This window comes from Tenrec ecaudatus, chromosome 10, assembly GCF_050624435.1.
Source record: "Tenrec ecaudatus isolate mTenEca1 chromosome 10, mTenEca1.hap1, whole genome shotgun sequence".
Classification (NCBI taxonomy): Eukaryota; Metazoa; Chordata; class Mammalia; order Afrosoricida; family Tenrecidae; genus Tenrec; species Tenrec ecaudatus.
In genome coordinates, this window is record NC_134539.1 from 129,158,261 (window position 1) to 129,184,975 (window position 26,715).

Below are 26,715 nucleotides of genomic sequence, written 5' to 3' on the forward strand. Positions count from 1 at the left end.
CCCAATGCGTAACTGCCACGGCACCAGGGCTTCTATAGTTTATAATAGAATATTACTTATATGTGATAAGTAGAGTGCTTAGTTCCATTTCCAGAAATCCTCGAGAGTGCTGGGTTAGGCTGGGTTGTCTAGAGAAGCAAGTACAGTGGCATTTACATATGTCTATGACTCTGATATCAAGAAGTATTTATATGTCAAGAAGGCATTCCAGGCCAGTCCAACTCCAGTCCTTAAGGCAGTCCATAAATTCCTCTTTAGACTCCTGTAGCTGTAGGCAAATGACAGAGCCCAGTGAGGTGAGAAGCAGAAAGTTCACACTGGCCAGTGGGTGAAGTCATGTGGATCCAAGGATGGTGGAGACACAGCCTGGCATCAATAGCTCTCAGGGCTCGGGGGTTCACATGGGGCCACCCCGGGAGGCAGTCAGGGTCCCAGCAAGCAGGAAAGAGGAGCAGCAAAGAGAGAAAGAGAGTTCCCAGAGTCTCTCACTCTTACACAAAGAAGATTCTGACTCCAAAGAGGTGGCATCAGGATTCAACCCTACTGATAGGCGGGGTCCTGCCCCTGCCCTTACCTAGTTAACATAATTCCCAACCATAACAAATGATCAAATGAGCAATAGAAGCATCTCTTGTAGCTATCACCTCTCAACATTAAATTAAGGAATGAAATGTATCAAGCATTCCGTTTGCATATGTGTTTGGACTATTTGGATATTTATCAACATGACTTTTAATGAGGAATAGGTAAGCTATTTTCCAGAATGGATGATTTGAGATGAACAACATGGAATTTAAAACCTTTGGAAGTGCTGCTTTTCCGTGTGAAAGTCTTTTCCAAGAAAACTGAAGAAACTGGCTCTCGTACTATAGACAAATACTCCCCTAGACTGGCTTGATGTATCACTTCCCAGCTAATATCTGGTAAGTACATCATCATGAATTGAGCTTCCATTTCTCATCTTTCATAGGAAAACTAAACAAAATGTGATCTTCTCTGAAAAAATATATATGTAGATTGATAACGTTTAGGTCAATCAAACAAAATATGGTCAGAAAATGAGTCAACAATGCAATTCTAATATTCACTCATAAATATTACCTTTTGGACTACCCACCTAGAAATAGCATATGTTTAATGAGAATCTGTGACTTATCCAAGCAACACATATGTCTTTGCATCTATGTCTATACAAAATGATACAGAACAATGATGTGTGCGACAAGATTTCTATATTAGAGGAATAAATGATTCATTACAGTAACACGCATTAAAAATAAAAGGTGCCATAGTAGTTGTTCTCTTCAATACTCTTCACACATTTTCACCTTTTCTTTTGTTTTTAGGTAGAAAAATATTTATTGAGCTCTGTAATAAAATATGTGCCCACAGGTTTTAGAACACATAGCATTTTGTAGCGAACATATGGTTAGATAATGTTTTTTTTATTGTAAAATTGTCATCTTTCTTTAAGAACTAAATATTTATAACTTTTGTACCTAGTAAACCAGATGTTTGCCAACCTTGGTACTGCCACCAAACATCTCAAAGACAAGGAAAGGGGGTGCCAACATGGGCATATTCAAGAAAAACAAATTTAATAAAGTAAAATTCATAAAATAAGTTAAGAACTTGATTCCCTGTTTCCTTTTCTTCCCTTTTACACTCAAAGGATTTTAAATAGTCTCAATATCTCTGAAATGGTTTCTTTTAATGCTTCGTTTGTTACTACTATCCAAAAGTTCCCAAACTCATGAAATACAGTGTGCAGTTGGTACTTTTCCTGGAGGCAAATTCAAGTGTTCTGGCAAGCAGTCATAAAGTTTCTAAATGCCATGTATGTTCAAACTTCCCAGCTTCCCGGATCTCAGCCCCTTTGATCAGCCTTTTCTCCAAGAACGATTCCCCAGGAGATCCCAGTTCCTCCAGTGTTTTCTTTGTGTTGTTGTAGTTCTTCTAGTCTGTTACACAGTAAAGAGAGCTGCTTTTGATGCTGCTCCTCCTGAAAATGAGGAGGGAAAGAAAGCTCCACTCCTGGAGCCACGTCTGAGGGCTGAGAGCTCACAGGGTGGAGAGATGTGGTGGGAGGCACGTGGGAATCAATATTAAACATCAAAATTCATTGTGTCTTCTCTGTATAGCCTTTAGGCTTTTTTGAATCCTTGTATATTCTTCAAATGGAATATTTTGTATATTTAACACCTGGTTTTCTGTTTCCAATTCTTCTCTCTTTGCCTCCAAAAGTTCAACTTTCTCCTGAAGTCTCCTTAACTTATTTCATGAAGAGATGTTCTCTTGTTCTGGGCAATTGCAGCTTGCTGCAGTTTATCCTTAGCTAGATTATACTTTTCCTCTCTGTCTGTGATTTGCTCATGAAGTTTATGTTTTTCTTCAAACCACAGTACCTGTTTATCTTCCAAAGTCTTTTCAACTTCTAGTTGTGCTTTTTCCGCTTGGCTTCTTAAATTTTGGCATTCTTGTTTCAATCTCTCCACCATTTCCTTCAGTATTTGGTTTGAATTCAGCAAATCACTCTCTGACTGTACAAGTGAGGTCATTTGGATCTGCAAACTACTGATTTGCTCTCTTAAGTCTGAATTTTCTTTTTGTTTCTTTCTCTGCATTTTCAATATTCACAAATTGCTGTTTAAGTTTTAACTTAATACTCTGAAGTTCCTTTCTCGCCGACTCTTTGGCCATCTGTGAGGCCTGTAATTTTTCTTCACGCTTGTCCTTTTCCACTTGTCTCCAGACATCATGCTCCACCTTCACTTTCTCTACGTCTTCCAATCTGTTATCAAGTTCTAGCTTTTCATCTTCTAATGCCACTAGTTTTTGGTAACCTTCTTCCTTGGCAGCTTGTACATTACGGATTAATTCACGATCTTTTCCCCCTAAGAGCACTTCGTGGTACTCAACAGCTGATTTGAGAACTTCATTGTCTGACTGCAATCCATCCAGTTCACTTTGAATCTTAATCTTCTCTTTCTCGCTCACTCCTAGCTCTCGCTGCCTCCAGTTTGATATCTGTTATCTCAAGTTTGTTTGAATGTTTAAGTTCTTTGACTTGACTGGTCCGTACAGTTACTTCTTGTTCACCTTTATGCAATTTACTGAGTAAAAGAGAATTGTGTTCCCTGATTGATTGGTGCTCTTTTTCCAAGCATTCACACTGCAGTTTAGCTGACTGTTTTTCAGCCTCTAGGGATCTAACTGTAGCCTGCATGTCAGCCAACTGCCGCACCTGTATACTTTGGACACTGTCTACCTGAGCACCAGAATTCTCTTTTTCAGCCCTTAATTCTGCTACTTCAGACTCTCAACCTTTTAATTTCTGTCATAAATGGACTTTTTCTCGAGTAAGGTGCTCCACTCGTCAGCTCTCTTTTGTGGGATCTGTACTGAATAGCTGGGCACTTCGTTCTTCTTTATCTTTCTCCAGTCTTGCAACCTCTGATTCACATTTTATTTTTTCTTCTTGTAAAATATGTGAACACTCCGCTTTTTGATGTTCAAATTCTGATTTTAGAAATGTATGTTCATAATGAAGCTCATTATGTTCAGATCTACACTTTTCCACTTCTTCAAGATTCTGAAAACGCTTTCTTACTGGGATTTCTAGTTCTTGTTGCATTTGTGCTCTTAGCAATTCCAGTGTTTGTGGAGTTAATGCCTATGCCTTATTTCTTCTAACTCTTTAGTTTGTCCTACTAATTCTTCTCTTAGCTCTGTAAGCAGCAGCTGAAATTTTTCCTGGTGAGTTTGCCTCCCATTTAAGTCTCTTGAGATCATTTGTGACTTTATGTACTCATTCCTCAACGTTGTGTGCTCAGCTTTCAGAGACATATAATTCGCCTTGTGATGTTCACATCGGCGGAAGCTTTCATCAATCCACATCTTTTGGAACTCAGTTGGAGAGTGCGTCAGTGCGCTGTCTCCAGCGGGAGGAAAGGTGCTGGGAAAGGGCGCCATGAAAGGGAGGGAGTTGACCACCATGTAAAAAGAGATCCTGGCTTCTTGTTAACCTTCATTTTTTTTTGCCCCAAGAGTCTTCCCACGGCCTTCTTGCTGAAACAGAATCCCAGAAAGCCAATTTATACCAGCCTCTGATGCAGTCTTTGCCAGGAAGCCAAGCTAAAGTCAGCAGCACCCGGTGGGCGAGCTGGCCGCACTCGCCCCCTGGATGCTTCGGCCGCTCCAGCCGCCCCTCCATCCTCCATTTTCACGTTTTCTTTCTTTCTTTCTTTTTTCATTTTCACCTTTTCAATGATAACATTTACTCACACTGTAGGGTTTGTAAGGAGTTCTAGCATGGTGGCTTCAGTGTTAGGCTGCTTGCTGCAAGCCCAGTAAGCCCACTCTGTGGGATGAGTCTGAGGCTGCCTGCTCCCCAGAAAAGAGTTAGTGTCTGAAACCCTAAGGAATCGTTCTACTCTCCTCGATAGAGCCTCTGTGAACTGGAATTGGCTTGATCGCCATCAGTTTGGATTTGGGGAGAATGTTGATAAGGTTTGTGCCTTCCCATTCCCTTTGGAATTAGCAGGGACCACATGACTTCCTTCTGTCAATGAAATTGAGATGGAAACGGTTTAGGCCCTTCTCATGTGTACATGTGTTTAGTCACCTCTGAGTGAAAGGGCCATGCCCCCTTCTCCCAGCCACAGTGATTCTAAAGGGGCTACCGACAGGCATAACTGCAGCCCCCATCAGCCTAAGTTCTTGAGATTCTTTGCCAATGGACACGGGATGTGTAGTGTGAGCAAAGGGTTAATTGTTTTCTTTTTAAGACACTGAGGCCAAGTACCTACCCTAACTGGAATGGGCAGAGCAACAGGGCAGGGCGGGCGAGGTGAAAAATGACACAGTCATTCACAGGACAAAAGACTCTAATGGAAACATCCTAGGCTAGGAGAGCTATACACTTGGCCTCCACAAGTCAGGAGGAGTCAGGTCAAGAGGGCAGTGGCCCTAGGTGAGCAGGGAAGCGAAAGACTGTAATGTCTGTGTCAGAGTGTACCTAGCTCATCATTACTGTAGGACACTGGGCCAGAGAAGTGTCAACTGGCAACACTAGAAAAGCATGCAAGGACCAACTGACAGCAACCTTTGTTGACAGACCTATTTTTCCCCCCTGGAAATGACTTAAATTTTTAATGAAACATTCAAAGTGTGTAAAATATAAATAAATACTTTGTATCTGCCACTAGCTTAAAAATTAAATTCCAAACTTACAAATGCAATGAAAGCCTTTGTGAATCTAATTATTTTATTACTTTGTTCTCCCTCATTTCCTCCAAGACTCTCCTCAGACAACTGCCCTATGGAATTATTTCTTGACTATTTGTGGATCTTCAATGCGATCAAGCTGAATGTACCATCTTTTCTTCGTTGTCATCGTTGATGTCCTTATTTTCTTTCTTTCTTTAAGATAGTTTGTATTGTTACGTGAATACAAAGTTCTTCATGGAAAATGTATAGTACTCAGTTATTTGAATACAACACAGTGTCTTTACCCATTGTTCTGTAAATGACATTTAGGTTGCTTATAATTTCCCCAATGATAAACAATCCTATATTGCACTTTATGTCAATGCCTCCTTCCAGGGATTGGCAAGAGTGGTACACAGAGTGTAAAATTTTGGGTCTAATTTGTGCAGCTATTAAAGTTAATTAGATAGTTCTATAAATGGAAGGAGCCCTTGTGGTAAAGTGGATTGCACTTTGGTCTGCTAACTACAGGATTAGTAGTTTCAAACCACAGTCCCTCTTGGTGGATTGAAAAGGTTGACCTAGTCCTTAGCAGCCCAACATGTAACCATCAGAAAGGACACTAGGCAATCTACCAGTCACGCCAGGGGAGGAAAACAAGGCTTTCTGCTCCTATAAATATTCACAGCCTCAAAACTCCCTGTAGGAGCAATCTCAATCTTCCCATCAGGGTCGTTATGAGTTGAAATCAGTGATTTTTTTTTTCAGAAATGAGAAGATATACCTATTTAGATTTAGTTCAGAAACATAGGAAATCTTTGAGTGACAATTAGGGAAACTATTTGATCATCAGATTTCAGTTTCAGAAATGTCTAGCAATACATGAAGACTTAATTAGAGTTAAGTGAAAACATCGGGAGATCAGGTCTGAACTAAGGGAGGGCCCCAAAGAGGTGAACCCGCTAGGGAATAGCCAGCTACTGGATAACTGTCGGGAAGAGAGAAGCTGATGAGTTTGGTTTATATGTTATTAGTCTGGATGCTTCCCTTGCTTCTATCTCTGAGTATCTCTAGGTGCTTCGATAAATGAACTGTTTCTTTTTCTTTACGTATTTGTTAAAGTGAGAGAACTCTATTTTGCTCTAGAATTGGTGTATGAGTCTTTTTTTAAAGGCCTTTTTATAAGGGCACCTTGTGGTGCAATGGTCAAGCATCCCATCCGGCTGCTGATGCTGAGATTGGAGGGTGGAAGCCACCAGCTGCTCCACTGATGAACGAGGTGGCAGCTCCTTCCATCAGCAATGTATAGCTTTGGAAGCGAGGCAGTTCTCCTCGGTCTTACCAGGTGGCAATGAACTGAACTCCACTCCACAGCAGCGAGTTTTGGCTTGGATTCAATTACACTACACTGTTTAGAAGTTACCTTTCTGGAATTACATTGGCTAAATATAAACCTCTGGTTCATTGGTCAGATCTATAACTTTTCCTTGCTTCTGATCCCTTTTCTATAAAGCAGAGATGATGATAACCTCTCCCTCCTTGGGTTGCCCTTGTAAATTGAGATAGTCCCTAAAGACGATGAAAAGATGTTATTTTGCATATAGAAGCTACTGCTAAGCATGAGCTTGTTATTATCTTAAGTCGCAAATCAAATCTTCAAAGTGGTGACAGCACCTATTACGATGGAAATTAAGACCTAGAGAGTTGGAGTAGCTTAGCCAGGAGCTGAGGAGGGGCCAGTCCCTGGAGAAGGACATCATGCCTGGCAAAGCAGAGGGGCGGTGAAAGAAGACGGAGGCCTCCAACGATGTGCACTGACTCAGTGGCTACAAGGGGCTCAAACACAGGAGCACTTGTGAGAATGCCACAGGACCAGAATGTTTCCTTCTGCTATGCAGAGGCTCGCTAATGGCCCCTAAGACAGCACAAGGTGGGATATTCTTGGTAATTTGGGGGCTTTCAATGCCAACCTGAACCCATGCAGGAAGCATTAAAGCAAACGTTTTAATAGATGCCAGATGTATAAATGCCGTTTAGAAAATAAAAATAATAAGCAAGGACACTGCTGCCCGGTGACAATGAGTACCTTGGTAAATGCTCTTTGCTCAAAACATTGCTTTGCCATTAAAGCATGATATGATAAATGGCCACGTAATTAATTATTTCACCATTCCTTCAATATTTAAGATAGTTTGGAAGCAATTAATCCAGAGCAGATTAGATTTTCGATAGGACCATGCTGATAAAATGTCAATGTCTTTGACATAAAATTCTGACTACTCCCAGTGCGGGTAGGCTCCCTCATGACTTGAGTCGTCCATGTCCTGCACTGTCCCATTTCTGCCAATCTCACCAACATTGAAAAGAGCAATGAGTATTATTCAAACAAACATAAAATGTGGGGTGGTATGTATCTCATTTTCTTTCTTTTTTATTTACGTGGGAGCTCTTACAGAAAATGTCAAAAATGCATATTTCACTTAGATCGAGTAGAATTGTACAAATGCTACCACCATCCGTTTCAATACATTTCTTTCTTCCTGAGCTCTTTGATATCCGCTCCCTTTCTCTTATAATTCTTATCTGAAATTGATTTCTGTTATATTTCCAAAGCAGTATTTTCATGCCTCCATACCGAAGAGCCTAGCACTGAGTCATAATATCACATACATCTTTGGTATGCTTTTTAAAATTTATTTTTGGTTCTCGTGCCATGCTTTCTTGTGGATGTTGTTAGGTGCCATCAAATTGGTTCTGACCCACAGCAGTCCTGTACACAACAGAATGAAACATTACCTGGTCCTGCAGTAATCTCACATGGTTCCGGTCCGTGAGCCCATTGTTGCAGCCTGTGGTTATGGGTCTCCTGGAAGGCCTTCCGCTTGTTCCGTGTCCCTCTACTTGCCCTAGTACAGTGTCCTTCTCGCTTGTCAACGTGCCCAAAATCTGTAGGACCAGAGTTTCGCCACCCTTGCCTCTGAAGAGCTTATCCCAATCCATCCATTGTCACGCACATTTGTACATTTGTTGTCATCATCATTCACAAAAATTTGCGTTCTACTTGAGCTCTAGGTATTTGTAATACTCCATCTCCCAACATTGCCAGCACTGTACTCGCTGCCATGCAGTCGATGCTGACTCATAATGACCTTTTAAGACAGAGAAGACCTGCAATTTCCTGGGAGAAGAAGGCCCTGTCTTTCTCCTGCCAAGTGTTGCAAGCACCTAGTCTGTTGCTTATAATTAATTGGTCTTCTAACATGTCCTTGGGAAATTTAATCATCACTCCGAAATCATTGCCTTGATCTCTATCATTATGAACTCCTGGGCAAGCATCTCCTGCTTAGGACAAACCGAATGGCACGTCGTCTGTGTAACGACCGTGCCGTCGGCCAAGCAGGAGGCAAGACGAAGAGCCAGGGGCTCAGACAAGACGAGCAAGGTTTCGCTCTCTTGGGCCCTTGTTTCCAAGTTACTGTATGATTGAAGTCACGTTGATCTAAAATCGGCATTTTTGATTTGTGGAACCGACTGTTCCTTTATCCTTTTTAAACCTCAAAAGACTTTTTACAATAACTTTACTGTATTAAAATTGTATTTGATGAATCAGCAGACTACTCCAGCAGGTATTATAAATGATTTTGAAGGCAGGATGGCTGTTGCTATTCTGTGTTTTAGGAGGCATTAACATTCAGTGAATATTGATAGAGAGGGTGCATTCATTTTAGCCATTTAACATACTGTATTTGTAAAACCAAGTAGAAGCGGCATAGAGTGAGCTATCAATATTGAATAAATGTTTTAGCAACATACATTATAAATTTTAAGTGACTAACATGAAATATGCATAAAACATGGTGCTTATTAGTAATCGTAGACTGTTTCCTTTAGAGGAAGCCATTAATATTGTGATGACCTTAGGTATACAGTAATAGGCTTTAGAGAGACATCCATTAAGCCAATCTAAATTTAACTAAGATAGAGTAAATTCCATAATTGTGGAAGCGCGTGCACACATATACACACCTAGACTGAAAAAGAACTTTCAGATGAAAATAATCTTTTGTGAAATGAACGGAAACCTCAAAATGAAGCACAAAATATCCTTTTTCTCTTACCCCTGTTTTCTCATTTCTCACTCTATCCTTTACTCAGTATCTAAAAAGAATTCATGTTACGTTTGTCTCTGATCTGATACAAACAAGTTGATATTGCCCCTCACTCTTGTCATAAAATAAGCTCTTGGGAATTGAGAGCCGCCGCTGTTGTTGGTAGGTGCCGTCAATCAGCCATGCAGTTAGAATTTAACATGCTTTGAATCCCGCTAGGATTGTAAGTTCAGAAAATTACAAACGCTCCTTGAACCTTAGTTTCCATATCAACAAAGCAGAGTGCAACATCAACTACATCTTACAGTTGCTACAGCTAGTAAATGGAATACCCCTAACACATCCTTATTGTAGTCATCTTTCAGGGCATCAAGGTGGTTACCGTCTTGTTTTCTTCATTTTACTTTGTTGTCGTCCAACTCAAGCCTCTGAGAAACTGTCCTTTCCAAACAGAACAAAATTCTTACTAGTTTTTTATTTTTCCATGGTATAAGGTAGGCCTAATTGGTTAACTTAGTTCTCTGTTATTTTATATGCTGGCTACAGATAGCTTAAATAGGATGGGTTAACCAGCCACTCTCTAGAGTTAACTTCTATCCACATAAGAAATGTGGGCAGTCTAGACTGAGATGTGTTAATTAGAGAATAACAATTCATACTAGATTTCTAAAACTATATATGAAAAACAAGTGTAGAATATGTCATTATTGTTGATTATATGCTAAATAATATTACTGAGTTACATAAAATCTATTATGAAAATTAATTCCATCTGATTTTTTAAAGTCCATCTATGTGTACTCTGAACGGTAGACTAGAGGATATGGGCATTTGGTGGGAAGGATTTTAAGGTTCATCTCTTTCAACAACCCTTTCCCCCCTGCCTGGAATTTTATTATACAGAACTTATGTCTAGAAAGGAGTTGTGAAAAGAAATATAAAATTCTGAGTGCAAGATGATGGGGTCTTGAGTCACAGGCTGAAGAGTCAAGTAATGTAAGGCTGACTGAGCCAGACTGAGCGGTGGTTCAGGAAGTCATTTTGCAAGCCAGGCTATGAAGGGACAGAATAATCAGGCAGTCAGAGTGAAGACTCAGAGGAGTGGCCACAGGAATAGGGACGAGAAGGATATCAAAAGGAGGGAATGGCCATGATGGATTAGAAGAAATTGGCTTTGGGAAAACTAGAGCCATTTTCATGGCTTAGGCCATCCTACCCCTTTTATAGGCAGTTTGGTATATTCCAAAGCCAGGTTTACAGGGACAGGCTTTCATCTGCCTATCTAATTAATACAACACAAAGTACTAATTTAATGTAAATATGAAATAAAATTTTTGCCTTGTTTTCATGAATAAGGCATGCTATTTCATATTTATATTATTAGTTATGCATGACATTATCCCTCTGATGTAGATATTTATTATTCAGTATTTTGTAATTGATCCTTCTAAGTCTTAAAAAGGTTAGATGATTCATGCAATATTACATAGTTAATAACTGTGCTATTGCAAAAGAGAAGGAGCTTAAAGGAATGGGTCATGATTCAAATTCACCATTTTAAATGTTTAAGTTTTTCAGGATAAAGAAATGCTAACTTTAAAAATGCACAGGCAGTATTTAAGAACTAGAGGAAAGCTGTGTATTTCATTGATACCCAATAAAATTGTTTTTTAAAAGCTCAAAAAAGCATAGGCCAGAGAATAGAATTCTAATGATAGAAAGCTCAGTATATCATAATTCCGTACATAAAGCACCTTTCAGTTGTGTTTTATTATTTAGAAAAATCACAAACATTCACAAACCCAAAGATTAATGTAGATCTCCACATACAGTTCACCCAACTCCAACAGCCATCCACATTCACTATAATTGGTTCTGGGGATCTCTTTCCACTGTTTTTGCTTATGTATTTTACTGAAAGTCCTAAACTGCCTGTCATTTTGCCTTTAAATATTTTATTATACACTTAAAGCCATGACATTATGACATTTCTTTATATCCTCAGCATTGCATTCGTACTGTTATTAGGTGACATCGAGTGGATTCTGACTCAGTGACTCTATCTCTGTCCAACCTAAGGAATCATTGTCCAGCCCTTTGCCATGCTCGCCTTGCTATGTGTGAGCCCATTGGTGCACTCACTGGGTAGGCCTCTACTCAACCAAGCATTCTGTCCATCCTGATCGCATGCCAAGAGTACGTAAGATCAACTCTCACCCTGACTGTACTCCCAAGACAGATCCGTCCACGGAATATGCAATATTTTAAGTCAAGATCATAATACCAAGGCATGGATCCTTCTCTGCTCTTCCTGATTTGTTCCTAGATTTCACATGCGTATGAGATGATGGAAAATACCACGGCGCGCATCAAATTCACACGAATTCTAAAAGTGACATCGTCACTCTACAGCACTTTCAAGAGATCCTTTGCGGCAGATGTAGCCAATGCACTGTCGTTTGATTGTTTGACTGCTGCTGCCGTAAGCATCGGTTACGGATACAAATACAAGAACATCCTTGAGAGCTTCTGTATTTTCTCCATGCACGGTGATATTGTGGATTAATCTAGTCATCAAGAATTTTGTGTGATATATGTTGAGGTGTAACCCTTACTGAAGACTATATTCTTTGGTTTGCATCAGTAATTGTTTTAGCAAAGCAAGGTGTGTCATCTGCTTATCACAAGAAGTTCACTTAATAAATAGATGGCGTAAGCATGGTGAAAGGATACAAGACTGCCAACAACCTTTCCTAACTTTAAACCTAAAAGTGTTTTCTTGTTCTATTCAAATGAATAGAATAAGCTTCCCTGTACATATTGAGGTGCTCTGGAATTCCCATTCTTCACAGCCTTATCCATAGTTTGTAGTGATCCACACAGTCAAATGTTTCTGATCCACATAAAACACAAACATATTTCTGACATTCTGTGATCCAAGATTCATTTTATTTCAGCAATGAAAGTCTTTGTACCATATAACTTCTGAATCCACCTTGATTTCTGCAGCAGGCTCTCTGTGTTCTGCTGCAACAGGTTTTAAATTATCTTCATCAAAAATTTACTTGCTTGTGATAATTATATGGCTTAATAATTTCTATGTTCTGTTGGAGCACCTGCCTTACTTGGTCAGGAAGCTGCCTTCCAATTTTCTCGGCATAAACTAGTGACTATTTTGAGTTCTGCATTTGTTCCTTGAAACATTTCAACTGATGTGGTGTCGATCTAGGAAACTTAGTTTATACTAATGCTTGGCAGTGCAGCTAGAATATTTTTGCATCGCTGGTCCTCAATCGTGGTTGAATGTCTGCCAATTCCCTTTGGTGCAGGGACCCTGGTAATCCTCCAATCTTCTACTGGTGCTACTGTATCACTTCCTGTCTTGCCCATAGAATCCCTTAATATTGAAACTGGAAACTTGTATTATTTTCTTGAGTTATTTAAGCTTGAGAATGTCGAGTATCTTATTTCTTTGGGGTTGCCTGAATCCAATTCTTTGTCCATTTCATTATAATTCTTTATCTTTTCAGCTGCTCTTTGAAATTTTCTGCTAAGGTATTTTACGTCATAAATTCTTCCAGTTGCTTTAGCTTCTTTGCAGTTCAGAGCACGTGTCAGAGTGGAAAAACACACAGAGGAGGCAATTGAAAATACCATTAGCTGATACCATAGGCCCCAAAGCGGCATCTTTGCTTCCTGATGTTAGTACATATTTGATTTCTTGATGGCTGATTCCGTATCTTTAACTATCTAATTGTTCATGTATATATTAAATATCTCAACTACCTAAAATATTATTTAGGTACTGGCTTATTTTAATCAGACCCCCAATGTGGTCTCATTATTCTAGGTTGTTAATGCATGGTACATGTCTGTATGTCCTTTTCGATCTAAACCAGTGGTCCCTCTTTTCATTTATTTATTTACAGTCATGCCATTGATTTGCTGACAATAATTTATAGGAATTTTTCAGTATATTGTCCCACATTACAAATTTGACTGATTGATCCCATGTGGTGGATTTCAAATTGCTTAATTGTTTGCTGTATCACCTAAAATGTTAGATCATAAGAGCGGCTTCGGATTAGGTTCTTTGATTGATCTTTTTCTTTCAGCCTGAATAGGTCGTCTATGCAAGTGAAGCTGACATCAGGAAGTTTGAAATGCTTTATGATCTTCCTTTGTTTGATGTTTAATTAAGCAAAGATTCGGGTTTAGCCTGCTTAATCCCATCATTGTAAATTGATCAATTGTCTTTCCCATATATTCATTTTACTCTCAGTATCAATCAAATTTCAGCCAAGAGAATTAAGCCACTCTATCATTTGGTGTGGCTGCAAATTTCACTGACATAAATGGAGCTGGGAAGGTGAAATTCTGGAAGGTGGTTTTCGACATTACACAATATTCCAGTAACGAATCTTCCTGGGATATTCTAGTAAGAAAACCAGAGGAGCTGCTGAGGTTGGATAACAAGGAAAGCTTAGGGAGAGGTCTTCGGAGTTTCTGGGAAACTGAAGTTCTGTCGCCAGTTCTGTGCATCTGAAGTCAACACGTGAGTGGTGGACTACGAACCGCTGCTGGAAAAATGGAAGATGAGCTGGATACAGGAGTGTGTGCTCTGCCAAGCACTTACATACCTCTCACTGTGCCTGACTAGCATGCTCTCTTGAAATGTGCCTGACTGTGCCTGACTAGCATGCTCTCTTGAAATGGCTAGTCTTTTTGCCTTAAACTGGCCTTCTAAATTATGTGCTAACTGCTCTTTTGCTCAACTTGAAGGAGAAGGTGCCATTCACCAAGACAGTAACTGCAGTAAGCCTGCTTCTTCCCTTAGCAGTGTTGGCATAGTCTAGTACAGCGCACCCTCTATTTAATTAAGGTTTGTAAAATTGTGATCTTTTAATTTGGTAATTCTATATCCTAATTCTATAGTTCCTTGTGCACTTATTAGCTTTTTTTTAAAGAACTTTCATTATTCATTAGACCTATTGGTGACCCAGAAATATATACATACCAGAGAGAAAAGAATAAAGGCTAATTCGCATCAATTATACATCACAGAGAAATGAGCTGTTGCCCTAGCAACTTCCAATGGTGCCTGATGAAGTCTGTTTTGTTCTCCCTCTCTCTCTTTTATTTTTGCCCATGTTCTGATTGTACCTTATTAGCCCAGTGATTCCCCTTTGTCAGTTGACTCTCAATCTGCAACTTGTGTTTTCTTCTGGTTGCTCTCAAATTGTCTTCCAAGGTTGTTACTCCACATGGGGTTGTCTCATATGGAAATGAATGTCTGCTTGGTCACAGTACCAGCTCGTCTTTATTTCCCTTTATCTTTGAAACCGACACTACACAGTTTCTGCAGTTGATGGGCACTTTTTGCTAAATCTACCCATGAGCCAAGATTCCTGGGAAGTTTCTTTTTATCTGATTTTGTTACAAATATCATTCATGTTTTTCATTATTTTATTTCCTCTGCTTTAAGGGGAAATTTCATAAAAATCTAGGTGACCACCAGAGGAGCCCTGGTGGCATAGTGGGTTCTGTGTGTATTGGACTGCTAACTACAAGGTTAGCCATTCAAAACCATGGCCCCTCTGAGAAAGAAAGATGAGGTTTCTACTCCTGAAAAGAGTCCATCTCAGAAACCCACAGGGGTGGTTCTATCCTGTTTTAAAGGGACATTGTGTGTTGGACTTGACCAATGGCAGGTTTGATCTGGTTATGGTTTATGTTACAGCCATTCCCCCCTAACCCCACCCCACCCCGGGAGCTTCCCTCTATAATCGTGAAAACATTTTAACCTACTGGCAATGCCTTCATGGATTCTAACAAAATTGTATGTCCTTGAAGCTTCTATTTAATATTAATAGTCTTAGTTTTCTATAGATGGACCCTTACGAGAATAAGTTTTTGTTTCTTTTACAGAACATATGTCCCCTCACTCCCCTTAAAGTATTATTTATAGATTCAACAAGATGGTTGTAGATCCACCTACATACCCAGATTTGGAACTCTGCCATCACAAAGCATAAATGGAGGTTTCCAATGGTATTGGCATCTTGAAGGGAGTCATCGGAAGGAATCAAGATAGATGGACTGATGGATAGACCCAAGAATGCTCAAAGAAATGAAATTAAACAAATAAACCCTCTAGGGCTTAGGGGAAGTTATTTCGGAAAGGAACGTGTCTTCGTTTAGAAGTGAGAGACTGGCGACGGTTGCATATTCATTCATTTGACATGTGATTAATGAGCCAGGGTTGCCCTTAACCTTGGTAGGCTTTAGCCTGAACAGCGACTACTTCAGCAAGAAAGGTGCCTGACCTAAATCTGGTAGAAAGATTTTACAAAACAATTTGGTTGTTAGTGTTCTTATAATCTAAGAAATATTACACTTAAGAAACTCATAACTGTTTATCACATTATTCTATGGCTAACAGTGACAACAAATATTGTTAAGAATTCTGTATGTGCTGGTGGGAAGAAGGTGACAGAGGGGAGAGGGGTGAAGGGGTGAGGGGAAACCCTCATGACTTCACTGGGTACCAGACACCTTACTGACTGACAGACTGGTTAAAATATTGTAAATAGAGTACTGCCCCTCATGACCAGTTCTTTTTCCCAACAAGCATTTTGAGTCTCCTCCTCATCGTTGTTTGGTTTGTTTCTATCTGCACCAGATCAACGCGTGAGGCAGACTCAGTCGTCCAGGGTGTACAGCTTACCAGTAGAGAGGTCAGTGAGATATAAACTCCATATGCCAACCTCCTTGCTGATGTCTGATGGGAAGGTCTCCATTTCCCCTACATCACACCTTGCCTTCTCTTTGTCACCTTCCCTTCCCTATACCATGACAACTTCTATGACTCCAGTTATAACAAAACAAAGGACAATTCTCCTACGTAGATTTTCAGATACCGTCTATGGCACTCTCTGTCTCTTTTTAGAATTTTGCAAGGGATGTGTTGACTTGGGTGACCAGGCATGGATGACAGCAAGAAATGAGAGCCGTAGCGGAACGCATGGAGAGGAGTGTCATCTTGCAGTATTGGTGCTCTACAGGTAGACGCATGGATTGAAGCGGTGTGGGATAGAGACTGCGAGTCAACCCATGAGTATAATATAGATTTGACACAAAAGACTTGTACATGTGCATTTACCTGGACTGCAAATACACAGACCAGTGTGGTGGAGCACAACCCAAACCAAACCAAACTCACTACCCATGAGCCAATGAGGCTCCTAAGGAGTAAAAAGCCCACTCTTTCTCCCAAGGAGCTGTGCGGCAAAGTTAAGAAAATGTCTTCCATCTAACCAAACGCTTTAAGGGAATGAGTCACTGGGGCTGGGAACTCAGGGCCATGGCCTCAGGAGCCACCAAGTTCAAGGAGCATAACGTAGTTCACAACGATAATGTTCTATAGCCTCGTTGGCGGAGTAGCAACTCGGGTCTTAAAAGCTCATGAGCAGTCATCAAGGGGCGGCTTTGGGCTGGTCCGAGGAGAGAGAGTGAAGGAAACGAAAGATGCATGGAAGCGAGTTGTCTAATTAGACAAGCAGACGGTGTGAGCGTCAGTCATCATGACTCTGAGGTCAGGTGAACTAGATAGTGCCTAGCTACCCTGATGAACTCTTCTGAAATATCACATCAGAGAGCTCTCAATAGAGTTAGGGGGAGGGGGAGGTAAATTCATGAAAAATATCCTGTAGGACAGAAGCCCATGTACTGTCACTCTTAGGTACCCAGCAGATCTGGAAATGAATTCATAGCCCTTGCTTAATTTGATACCAAACAACAGACAGATGTCTAAGGGGAACAATAACACGCATGAGGTACACAGTCCTTCGAATGATCAACCATTTTGAAGACAATGGGAAGTATTTACTGAAGGGCTCGAAATGTGAGGAAAGAAGGAGAAATGGAAATAGGAAATTTCCAGGGAAGAAGTAGGATAAATGAGGTTACACCATGAGGATTATAACCAGTAATATGGGTATGAATTACTGGATGAAAAGTTAATCTTATCTATAAATCTTCACTCAGTTCACAATATAACGTTAAAAACATGATACATTGGAATCATAAAAACTAACATTAAGTATTATGGACAAAATGGTGACTGTTACTATTTCTTGGTGTCTTTAAAATAATTGTTTAAAAAATTATTTCATCAAGCTTTATTAGATTGAAAGCCTGTAGCCACTTATTGTAATATTTAATAATTCTATTTAAATTGACTTAAGCTTGAGTAATGAACAAAAATTAATAAAATATTATTCAAAGAAATATTAGTTGGTCACTTTGACTTTGAAAGAGAAAGAAGTCATGTTTTCCACTTATGAAGTCCAGACACATTTTTTGAAAGTTGTTTTTGTGTTTTTATGTGTGTTATCTTTTATGGTTTTAATAGCTTTATGGTTTAAAAAAATCAAAAGTGGGTCAACTATATGTTAAAATGAATATTGTTAAATGACATTCAATGTTAATAATTTCACAGGTGATGAGTATTTGAGAAACAATGCCAATCTTCTATAATCCAGTCCTCCTTCTTTTGCTTCTTATTTAAATATTAAATAGTTATTGATTCCCATGGAGACAAATATCAAACCCTATTAAATGAGTAGCCAAATATTGATTAATGTAGTGGAAACCTATACTTTCTACAGGGGACAGTGGTGATTGATATTCCCCAGACATAAGCTAAATGTATACTCATATTAGTTTGACCACAATAACTACAAAATCCTCCTTTAGCTCCCTTAAATTTTATCATAAAAAACAAATATTCTTTTGCAAGAATTTATTTGGAACTCCTATATCATTTGGGAGGCCAGAAGACAAACAATATTTTTTCTAGATCCAAACAAACAAACAAATCTAGATATTTAAGCTATTAGAAAGAATTTATATTCAGTATTTGGGTCCCAATGACCTTAAGGCAAACATTTGAGGCATATATTTTTTATATTTTATTAGGGACTCATACAACTCTTATCACAATCCATACATATACACACATCAATTGTATAAAGCACATCTGTACATTCTTTGCCCTAATCATTTTCAAAGCATTTGCTCTCCACTTACGCCCTTTGCATCAAGGCATATTTTTTATACTTAGGTGAGAAAGATATATTACCTATTATCTATAACTCTTGGGGAAGTTGTTGTTCTGAATTCATGTCTTTCAAATTTTTATTGAGAAATCATGAGGGCATAAACCAAATATTAGTCAACACCTGTGTCCTGGTTAGGGCAGTAGCCCATAAGAGAATGCTACCATATTTAGGTAGCAAGAAGTTTGAATATATACACTATTCACAAAAGTGAAGCCAACACAAAACCAACCTCATTTTAGATCAGGTCAGGTTTTGCAGCAAAATCAAATTTTGCTCATTTCATGAAAACAAAAGTTTTGTTTTAAGTTTATATTAAATTGTTTTTATCTGTTTCAAAGCTATTTCAAAACTTTGACTTATTAGTAATAGTTAATATTTTTAAAGTAGTATAGGAAAAGAAAATAGATAATTTTAAATTTTTTTTGTTTTCTCTCTTGCAATTTAATAACTTATCTCTGTGGTATTTTGACAAGAAGCTATCTTACCTGGTCAATTATTTCCAACAATGGCACCTTGCAAGTTAACTCTTGCTACTTTTAAGTAGATGGTTATTCAACAGCCATTCCAAGAAAGTCCCTTTACATTCCAGACACAGAGAAGTAGTCACTGTAGTATCTACATGCCATCCCAAAGTTCTGTAGGTTTAGCAGACCCTTGCTGGTTCCCATGTTACCTTGATTTTTGAAACTCTACTTGTAGTCTGAGGACCCACTGTGTTTATATTACTGGGAAGCTTGTTAGAAATGCAGGATCTTTTCATCCCAGACCAAATAAATCAGTTTGTATTTTAGAAAGAAACCAGCAATTTCAAGTTGCTAACAATGATCCTCCAAGTTTTTGAGAGACTAAAATTACCAGCCATTTCTAAATAGCCTGAAATTCTGCTCTTAAATCCCAGAGTTTGATGAATATTTGTTTTTCAGGGAAATTCCCATGCAAATCATAAAATATGTAAGGGACTGGATCAAGTTTTAAGTTCTCACACCCCATGTAGGCATCTGGGTGGATTTCTTGGTGTTAAGCCCTCTACCTGGACACTAAACAGAGGGAAGTAGTCCTTATCGTCCAATACTTTGGTGTTTGGGTCCTGAGTCCCAGTGTTGCGGTGGTTATGCATTACACAGCTAACCATAAGACCAGCAGTTCAAACCCATCAGCTGCTGCATCAGAGAAAGAGGAGGCTTTCTCCTCCCAGAGAGCGTTACAGCCTTGGAAACCCGCTGCACATCGGCTCCCTCTGAGTCAGAATTGACTTGATGTGAGTCAATTCTGTGTGTTGTTTTGTTTTATTTTTTCAAAAGAAGCATAGGCCCACTATAGCCTTTTGAAGATCGTTCCAGGGAGCAGGACGGATAATTAAGTCTTCTCCTTAAGGAAACACAGTTGGCTAGAAGAAATCTTTTGCACATAAAGCTGCTGTCACAAACAGGACTTTGGTCCTAGGCTCCATTATTATAAAATGTAAGATGCTGGAAGCATTGTCAATCCCTCTTCCTTGTTCACTTCCCTCCCCCTGGGGGTTATTCCTCACCTCCTTCCTCCTTCACAGCTGGGAACTTTGAGTTGGTTCTCAGGGGCTCAGAGGCACTAAAAAAGGTGAGCTAGGGAAATGACAATCTATCAAGGAGGCGATATTTAAGGAAGCGGAAACAGAGAGGTACACAAGTAGAATTGCTGCTGCCCATGGCAAGAAGGGGACACATATCTGATAAATAGCCCCGAGACTTAATGATAGAGAAACCAATGTGGGCTTCCCTGAGACATAAGTTATGGCACGAAAGAAATTTTTAACTATGCTTCTAAAAGGAAAATTTAGCAAATTGTATGAAAACTTTCAAGTACATTGTGTTTCTGTGGTTCCATGTCAAATGGAATGAGTCAACAGGTAACAATGTAGGGATATTGGAGAGGAGAAGATGATGGGAAAATTCATCACTTCATGATGAATTTTATCTCTTCTAATCCAATTAATTCTAAAACTGATCATTATGGGGTTTAATCTATCTGAATCCAGGGAAATGACAAACAGTGCATCAAATGTGGATACAAATCTTTGGCTTTAAAAGCTAATTTAAAACAAACAGTTGTTCATTTTGATGTCACACTGCATTTTTGTTGCTAATGGAAGGTGCTTTAGGCTTCTAACTGGGAGGTTAATTGTTTGAAAAGGATAGTCTCTCTGCAAGAGAAAGATGAGGCTTTCTCTTTCTGCAAAGAGTTACAGCCTTGATCCTTCCTGGGAAGTTCCACTCTCTGCTATTGGGCTGTCAGGCAATGTCATAGACTTGATGGCAGCGTTTATATTAAGGAATGGGAGGGGGGATGGGAACACCTGTTGAGTTTTTGCTTCATCTTCCTAAGCAGATAGGAGTCAGAAAAATGTCCACATTTGCTGCTGCGCAGAAAGCCCTGCAAGAGTGTTCTCCCAAAGCAAGAGGGGAGACAAGCCCATTTTTAGGTGTTCCTTCACCGTGGTGCAGAAACTACAACGCAGAATGACTACTTAAAATTACCTTTCTTATTAGAGTTTGCTGATATAATTCTACATCTAAAGAATTCCATTTAACTTAATAACCTTTGTAATCACAGAATGTTTTAATCGCCCTAAGTTTTTCGATCTTTGTTCATACAAGTTTATGTCAAGAGAAACTCCTCTTCCCTGGGTCCCTGGCAGTGCCCGACACTCCATACCAAGGCAATGTAAAAAGGACAACTGACAAGCTTGAGGCACCTAGAAGCTTAGGGCTTTGGGAAACTGTCACCTATCATTCTGAATTCTCAAGGAGTGAAATCGAATTCCCATTAACTGATTATTTGCTATGTGATTACAGGAGTTCTGGAAGCTGTGTGATTGTAGCGTATGCATGAGGTAGCAAGAACAGGGCCGCCAGGCAGGTGAAGTATAACCAGGCATAGATGGTAATCACAAATATGACTAATTACAAGGACCAGTACTCACGTGATAAACAACCATGATTTGGAATGGTACTTAGATACTGTGCCCCTTGTTATATACATTGAGATTCTGATTTTCTAAAAAATAAAAGTTTAAGTAGCTTGAACAAAAGGAGAATTAGAGAATCCTAATGAGGAAGCAGGAATAAATCTTCAGAGGACCATAGATAAAACTCTAACAGCTCTCTCCTCATCTCTATTTTGGAATAAATTCAATAAGATATGCTAATGTCTGAATGCCTACATCAGGGAATGTGACCTTGACATTGTTTGGTCACATTCTTTACTCAGCAGCTGGAGGTCAACTCCAGCCCCTCTAAAGGCTCTTTCCAGAGGTCAGGCAGTCCTTCCAGGTGGCCATGGTTATTATATGTTCCAAAGATGTCTCAGACTGTTGTCCTTCAATGCCAACAATGTCTTTGATGTCATCTCTTGTCTCAGATCAATGTGGTGACTTGGTGCTCACTTGAATATATACTCTATGCCATGCGAAGGATGATCAATTCTACTGCGAAGGAGGACGTTCTCTGTGGGTAGCAGTGCATAGAAGGGAGGAATGCCACCAACGCTGAAAGAGACATTCTAGCCATGCATTGAACACAGCCTAAAAAGAGTTTGAGAAGACTTCATTGGAAAATACGCTGATCTATGTTTACCACAGTAAACTTCCCATGACAAAAACAAATTATATATTACCTTTTCCTCCGTTCGCTGAATAAGACTTGCCTTTGTGGTCACTCTGAGTCACTCTTAGTGGAATTGACTTGACACAGGGAGCATGATTGGGCTCACCATCAATAAAACCTACGAAACAGCCATTGAGAGAGTTGATTATTCCCATTATTCCTTGGGAAGCCATTCCCAGGCAACACAATGATGGCGCAAAGCCATGGGTAACAATTGAATGGACATTGAATAAATGACACTAGGAAGCTGCAGAAGCAAGATCCATATTGCCTCCATACAAACAGTTCCGCCGGGCGGTGGCTTTGTGAGTAATGTCAGTATTGCTTTTTTTTTTGCCTCTGGTAGGGAGATAAGAAATTAGTCAAGAACAATACTTTTGGCAAGGAACACATTAAATGTTGGTTCTTGGACTGGGGCAGGAAGAGAGAATGCCAGGAAGAATCTTCACAAGTCCTGATTCAACAATAAACAAAGACATAAGAGCCTCTTCTCTGTCACTGTGCTACAATAGTACACTGACAATCATTGCCAACTCGGTGGCAACTAACAGTACAATATTTTACGTGTATCTGCAGAGTTTGCAGACTAGAGGAAAATGTTTATTTAGTCAGAGGCCGTGTTTAAAAAAAATTTTACGAGGGGTCCCACCTTCCGTGACGGGAGCTCTGATCCTCAATACGCAGGCTTTGAGGGCAAGCAGATAAGATGGCTGTAATTCCGTGTGTTCAGTGCTGCGGTTGTCAGTCAGAACTAGAGGAGAAGAACATGGAACACAGCGAGGAAGCCCTCTTGCTGCTGTGTGAGGGAAAATGGGAGAAAAGACGTGAGGTTTGAGCAAATCCTTGAAATACTCATTTAAAATGCGTTTCTTATATAACATTTGCTAACAGGTTCTCGAGGTTTGTGATGAACATGCAAAGCATATATGAAGACTTTCATGGGAAAATCTTCCATGCAAAATGTTGTCAAGATTTTCATCACATTAAAAATGCAAACAAACTCTGTTGGGAATATTTTCGTTTTAGCTGTACTGGTGCATCAACAGCACAGACAAATGTGTAGTGGCCAATCCAGTCTCAAAAGGCAAACAAAATGCCTGGATTTTTGAGAATCTCTCCATAAATGAGAAAACAAGAACTAAACTTGTTGCTCTGGGAATAGCGCCGATCGCGGCCATTCAGGAGAGGCGTGGGGGGAATTCCTGACGGACGGAAAAGGAGTGTGTTCTGATGGTGCAGTGAGTGTAAGGTATCAGAGACACCTTGTTAAGAAGTTCCAGCAAAGAGGGTGCTGCACCAACCCTTAACAAAGCACCCCAATGTGACCTCTGCTAAACGCCATGCGGTGGAAATGTGGTGGGCAGCCTCGCCTCCGTTCTCACCACACAGTGCACGTCTGTTTTCACACCTATCGGATGTGCAACTAGCAGAAATTATTTCATCACTTAGCAGCAATACTGGTTCCCATCTCATAGACTCATGAGAATGGTTAAATTAATTTCAACCCTTTTGTCCATAAAACCTGTGGTCATATTCCAAAATGCATAAGAAATGTTATTAATAATTCCAAGAGTTAGGATAACCCAACAAAATTGATGAATTACAGAATAGTCAAAGTCTAAGCTTCCATCAACATAACTCCCAAGACTCATGTCTTCATCTACATTTGAGTCCCAAATAGGAGACTTGGCAGGCATTTAGAGTTGAAAGACCAAGGATGCATGGGGATTTTGCCATTACAAATGTCTCATTTTTGTCTATGTCCTACGTGAATAGGCTTCCTTTCTTAACAGAATCTTCACACCACACATAAAAGTAAGTATAGATGAGTTTAATTTTAAGTTGATGATATGAATAACAATAATAATGACATTTAAATTAATTACATGGATAATTTAAATGTGAATAATAAGATAATATAATTTCAAGAAGAAAATATTATTGAATAACTAAATGGGGATTTTTTCATGAATAAGATGTAAATCCTGAACTAGCTGTACATACATGTGTATAAGTATATGAACGAGTTTTGAATAGTTCATATATTCCAAAAAAAAGGAATTTTCATTAGCTTTATGAAGTCCCTCCAAATGTATATGCATATATACACACATACAAATACACACTCCGACAAATGTATGTATGTGTGAAGCTTTAAGTTTTGGGTGGAAATATTCCATTCTAATTTCAATTTTTGTGTAGAAATTGTCAAAGTTCCCAGGTGTGTATCCAGGGAATAAATTGTGTGTGCGTTTAAATGTAGAACCGCTATTCCTGCTGTTGACGGTTGCCATCAATTTGGTTTTACCTCATAGCAAACCTCTGTATGGCAGAAAGAACCATCACCAACTGTGAGATGTAAAATGATGCAGCCGTTGTGGGAATGGGATGGTGCTGCCTCAGAACCTTGGAACTAGAAATACTACATGACTCATTGGTGGAAGAATGGATAAATCAACTCTGGTGCATTCGCCCCATTGGAATGTGGCATGATGTTCAGGAATAATGATGAATCTCCCAGACACTTGAGCACATGGACGCACCTGGAAGGCATCATGCTTATTGGAATTAGCTGGTCACAAAATGACAAATATAGAGAGAACTATTTCAAATGGTCAAGACAAAGTTTTCACTGTAACAGAAATTCTGTCTTAACGTTTCCCAGAGTGGAAGCGGCAGGGAAGGAGGAAACGTCCCTGGCTCGAGGGTAGAGAAGTATTAATTTGAATGAAAGGGAAGGCAAGATAAAAGATGAAGTTGAAATACAATTAAGTCAGGTAATACATTGGGAGATTTTCAAGTGTTAAAGGAAACAGAGGCACATCTATACAAAATCCGTCAATAGTGCCCATCTCTCACGTGATGCTTGTATGGCCGTGGAAGCTGAACAGGTGTTGAGAGAGATTGGGAGTCTACACAGAGATAAGTATAGGTTTGTATAGGATATTTCTTTTGTGTATTTATCATTGCTGCAAATACATAACCACAAATGTGGTGGAGCATACGGGGAGCAAAATAATGAAAACGTACATATATCCTTGATAACACCTTTAGGATGAATAATTGGCCCTGGGCTATCAGGACTCTTGTCTTGTGGGAAACCAAAGTCAGCTGCTGTAACGCAGTTCACAAAGACAGTAGCAACTGAGATCTTACAAGTTCATGAGCAGCCACAGAAGGGTTCAACTATTGATCCTGAGCTATGAATAATGATGGAAATCAGAAGACATGGAAACATTTAGTCCAATAATTGATTAATGGACCATTAAGGGAAACATCAGCCTCCTGACTGAGAGCAGAAGAACTCAATAGTACCTCTTTACCACAACCAACCACTCTGAAAATAATTACTTCAATAGATCCTGGATAGAAGGGAAGAAAAGTGCAGAACCCGGAAACTATGGTCTGTAGTTACCCTCAGTAGGGAACTGAACTCCCTGTGGTTAGGAAATGCACCATTTAAGATCAAAGAGGCACCATTTACCCCAGGATGAAGTAGAGACTTAGGAAGGAAGTAGAAATATAAACAAGAAACCAGGAGAAAGTGCAATATATTATGGTACATTGAGGGAACTGCAATGGATAAGCTGAAACAAAGTTAACATAAACTATCGAATATTAAAAATAATCTGCTTGGTGAACTTCACCTAATTCACAACAAAGTGTTGTTTTTTTTTAAAAAAAGGTAATTAATACCTAACCATAGAAAATACCTAAGTGGCCAATAAAAAAATCAAATTGTGCTTAAAGTCAAATGAGATATCATTAGTCATTTAAACAAAAGAAAAAAGCAAGAAAGGTAACAAATACTAAGTGTTGGAAAACATTTGAAAAACTAGTACTATTATAATGGTACTGTTGTGATGGGAAATATTGGCAACTACTCTAGAAATCTGTTTTGTAATTATCTTCTAGAGCTGACTACCTCTCTACTTTGCTTCAAAGATTCTGCTTCTAGATATATAGTTCACAGAAAAGCATTAAAATATTCTACAATATGTGTAGAAGAATGCTTTAAAAAGGAGAAATCGAATTGATTTCCTTCAGGGTAGTAGTAACGCTGGCAGAATGTTAACTTGGAGATGCGTGTGAGGGGAACTTGTCGGGGCAAGCGTGGTGTTAGGTTGTACTGGATCAGTTCTGATTTGGAACAATATTACGTACAACAGAACAAACCACTGTCTTGTCCTGACCCAACCTTAAAATTGTTGCCACTGTGTTATTCCATCTCCTTGCAAGCTTTCCTCTTTTTTGGCTGACCTTGTACTTTATCACGTATGATGCCCTTCCCTAGAAACGGTTTTCTCCTGACAACACCCGAGATGAAGTCTCTCCATCCTCCCTTCAAAGAGAATTCTGGCCGTGTTTATGCCAAGGCAGATTTGTTGGTTCTTTTGGAAATCCATGGTACTTTCAATATTTTTCATCAGGACTACAATACCAGTGCATCAATCATTCCTTGGTTTTTGATACTCATGGTCCAACTTTCACATGCATATGAGGCAATTCAAACATCACGACGTGGGTCAGGCACAGCCTAGTCTGAAAGAGACACACTTGCTCTTCAACGTTTTAAAGCGTCCTTGTGTAGCAGATCTGATCTCTTGACTATTTCTAGCCCCATTCATTGTGAGC

At 39.4% G+C, this 26,715-nt stretch overlaps 1 pseudogene; it reads right to left on the reverse strand.

Moving 5' to 3' along the window:
• Positions 1-1,815: 1,815 nt before the first annotated feature.
• LOC142458710 (centrosomal protein of 83 kDa pseudogene) lies at positions 1,816-3,996 on the reverse strand (annotated as a pseudogene).
• Positions 3,997-26,715: the final 22,719 nt, after the last annotated feature.